This window comes from Notamacropus eugenii, chromosome 1 (assembly GCF_028372415.1).
Source record: "Notamacropus eugenii isolate mMacEug1 chromosome 1, mMacEug1.pri_v2, whole genome shotgun sequence".
NCBI lineage: Eukaryota > Metazoa > Chordata > Mammalia > Diprotodontia > Macropodidae > Notamacropus > Notamacropus eugenii.
The window spans coordinates 136089919-136093902 of record NC_092872.1 but is presented as its reverse complement, the minus strand read 5'-3'; the positions used below and the strand labels follow the sequence as shown (position 1 = coordinate 136093902).

General features: G+C 34.0%; 1 protein-coding gene across 3 annotated transcripts in view; it reads right to left on the bottom strand.

Moving 5' to 3' along the window:
* Positions 1-3984, bottom strand: part of THSD4 (thrombospondin type 1 domain containing 4) — a 946642-nt gene that overhangs the window by 107666 nt on the left and 834992 nt on the right. The window lies entirely within an intron of this gene.

The window sequence follows — 3984 nt, the reverse complement described above, 5'->3', positions numbered from 1 at the left end:
AGCAGTAAAGGATTAGCAAACTCCATTAAAATCTTATTCCATAAACTTATTATGGTATGATGACCCTGGGCTGTTGAGGACTATGCCAGTGTATAAAGCACATTTGGGCAGGGGTGATAAAATTTTGGAAAGGTTTTTCAAACAGGTCTAATGATGAATAGTACATCCCTTGTGCAAGTATCAGCCTACATGTATTTTTTAAAGACCAAGTCTCTTGGCCAGGCTGAAAGCATAGGGGCTATTCACAGGACAATTCACTATTTTTCTGCTAAAATCCCAAGAATTTATCATATCATTGCCGAAGTTAGTGAGCACACTCTACTGACTTAGCACATAATAGTTCAGAACTCCAGAGTCTGAGTCCTCTGCCATCCTCAGCCTTGGTAGCTGAGAATAAAAATATATGCTAACAAACCTAGCAACCTTGATCTAGTTTGTAAGGTACATACCAGAAGGGTAGTTACCAAGTGATAAATATTTCTGGCCACAGCAACTTATGAAGACTATCTACTAGGGTACAAAATTTATAAATGGTAGGTTTCCACATAAATGTAAATTATTACAGTTACATTATTAGATATTCTCATCTGCACTGGAGGAGAGACTCTACAAACCAATTACATTAGAGATCCCTGAAGTACTGATTGGAAAAAGGTAACAAATTATACCTTAGTGTTTTCTTTAAACATTTTGCCCTAATTGCTACCTTTCTTGCTATGCTAAGACATTTTCATACTTTTATTTTTGTTTAAAAAGTATAATTGAATAGAAAAATGAACTATTTTCTTTACCAGTTCACTTACAACTCAACATGTCTAGATGTTTGGACCCAAAAAGACTATAACGAAGATTTTTCCTTTAAACAAGTATAAACCTAATAATATAATATAATAAACTTAATAATCCCTCTCCCCTCCACTTTTCCAGTCTTCTTACATCTTATATCCCCATTGCCCCACGAACCCTTCACTCTAGAGACATTGTCCTCCTTTATATTCCTTGCACAAGTCGCTCTATCTCCTAGCTCTGTATCTTGACTGACTCTTTTCCTATGACTGGAATACATTGTCTCCCCTATTGCTCTGAATCTCCTTGAGAGCAGTGACTGTCTTTTTTGCCTTTGTTTTGTATTCTTGGTACTTAGCACGGTGCCTGGCACAAAATAGAGTAGTTATTTATTTAACTAGAGTGCTAGAAAAACAACAGTCCCTTAATAAATACTTACTGATACAACTATTATAGAAATTCTTGTGTTCTTGCATTGTCTTGGGAGTCAAAGTGAACATGAGTTCAAAATTAAGATCTTAACTACAGTTTTGAAGATTGTATAAATGCACAAACATTGAAAATTATAAAATATCATACAAACATAAGGTTTTTTAGTAATACAAATAATTTTAAAATATGAAAAATGTTGGAGCTTTTAATGTAAACTATCAGAAATGTTTAAAAGTGATTGTGGCATTAAAAGAAAGAATATTAAATAATAGTCCATAAGTCCCATTACTCTGATAACCCTATAAGTGCCCTGAAGTCTGCGACCACATATTATAGGTCATTTTATCTTATATTCCTATATATCTAGTAAGTACTTAATAAATATTTTTACTGAACAAAAATCTCTTATAGGTATGCAAATGGGTTGAAAGCTACTAATTTTTTTTTCTGTTCAGCATTTATTAAGCCCTGTCTTTATACAATGCATTCTAGAAGTGGGCCTTTACCGTTTATTTATTTCTCTTTTCTCCCTGCCTACTTTTTGATGCCTCTGTAAATATGACTCAGTACTAGGATTATGAATGATAATATGAGATTTCAATGCTGAATAACCGATGTGTAAAACCATTCTCTCTCACTTTTCAATGGGAACCATGCAGGCTATACACAATTGGAATACAATCAGATGGTCCTGGTCCCCTTCCCTCATTGCAACCACAATGTGAGCATCCCTAAACCAATCTGTCATAATTTGTCTCCTTATTCCAGTGTTTTCAAATTTCGCAGCTTTTATAAATTGTATATTAGCTCTCTTTTAATGCCAAGTCCAAACCATATCTCAGGGCCTGTTTCTGGGATATAACAAACACATAAATACGTGAAATAGTTCATTTCAAGACCTCTTTCTTGGTACATCAGTTTTGATCTGACCTCTTATGGACTTTATGTTGGTAACTGGTCTTTTCACTTGGAACTGAGCTCACTGAAAAAACCTCACAGCTCTAAAGTGACAGAACCTCCATAAATGAAACTGAAGATCTCTTAAATTATTTTGGTTCCAAATTCTAGCATGGTACAGTAGAAACAGCTCTTGATTTGGAGTCAGACTAGATCTTTGTTCAAATTTCATTTCTGAAATTTACTATAGTCAAGTTAGAAGAGCATGGAATTAGGGTGGAAATGACCTTAGAGGTCACCTACTTCACTTCTCTGTCATTTCAGAGGTGAAAAGACCTCACTGAACTTCAGGTTTCTCATCTGTAAAACAGGGATTACAAATAAGCAGGACTGTTGTGAGGATCAAATGAGATGATATATATATATATGCTTCATAACCCAAAAGCATTATATACATGTCACTTTGGCATCTCTAGCAAACTTTTTCAAATATATACATTTCAAAAATATATATTCACTAACTTGTCCAGCAGGTCCCTGTGATATTTATATATCCTAACACATAATTACAAGAGTGAGTTAAGCCCAAGTCATCACCTTTATCCTGGAAAATCAATGAGAATTGATTGCCAGGGATTTTAGCTAGCCTATAGTACCATCTTTGGAGATTTCAGGGGCTAGGTAAGATCCAAGTTTTTTAACAAGCAACACACAGAAGAACTGTACTAGGTTTCAAAGTTACCTACACATTGTTTGAAGACGATTAAAATAATAATTGAGTAGGAATTGCATAGCAGCTGGTAATTATTCTTGATTAACTTGAAACCATGCCATATAAAAGAAAGTTTCTGCAGTAATGCAGACCCATAGGGCTAAACCTCAGCCCCCTTTCTTATGTAAGTTAACAAAGGGACAAAGTTTACATTTAGCCATCATTTTAATGATGAAGGAAATAATTACTTTTAGATTTATATAAAATATTCAATGAGTCAGTAGCAGTTAAAGTAAGATGTAAGACCCCCAATACAGGCTACATTTTGGGGTAATCATTCTTAAAATGATGCTACACTGGTATTTCAAGTTCTAAGAAGGAAATTGATTTCTATATCCACAATTTTATATTATTATAGCTAATAATAACACCTTGTGCTATTATAGTGATTCATAGCATTTAATCTTCAAAAATGGTATGAAGATCTTGGTTCTGAACTCATTAATGTTATTAGCAATCTGGCATATAACAAATAATAAGTGCTTCTTGAATGGGTATTCTCTCTCTCCAACTAGATTGTAAGCCTCTTGGAGGCAGGTACCGTATCTTATACTTCTTTTGTACCCTTCTGCAACACCAAGCACTGTGTAAATGACATTCTGGATATTTAAATGACAGAGAAAGTCTTCTTTCTTTCTTTCTTGACTATTATTTATAGTCAAGTCCCTTCTACACAAATGATCAGGAAGGATTTGTGTTAGGAAAAGCATAGAAATCCCTTTCCCCTTAGGAGTTTGATTATGAAAGGAGGAATTTTTTTAAAAGACAAAAAATTATGGCAGAACCAGTAAATAATACAAATCATACTACTTGTTGCTCTGTGACTGCTCTAGTTTGTTTTTAAAGGGGACTTGAAGCAATTTAGTCAAGTATTCTCAAAAGTTCTCAGAAGTTACGCATAACAGACCTTCCTAAAGCTAAGTACCAGGCCCTATAAATAGAAAACAATTTGTGAATTTATTTGTGATGCTTTCTCTTATAAGAAAGACTGAACAAGGTGATAAAGATTAGTGAAAAGTAAACATTTTATACTATAACTTGAATGTGCTATTTCCTCCATAATTCAAGGTGCAGTCATTTCTCTTAGCAGAACCCAA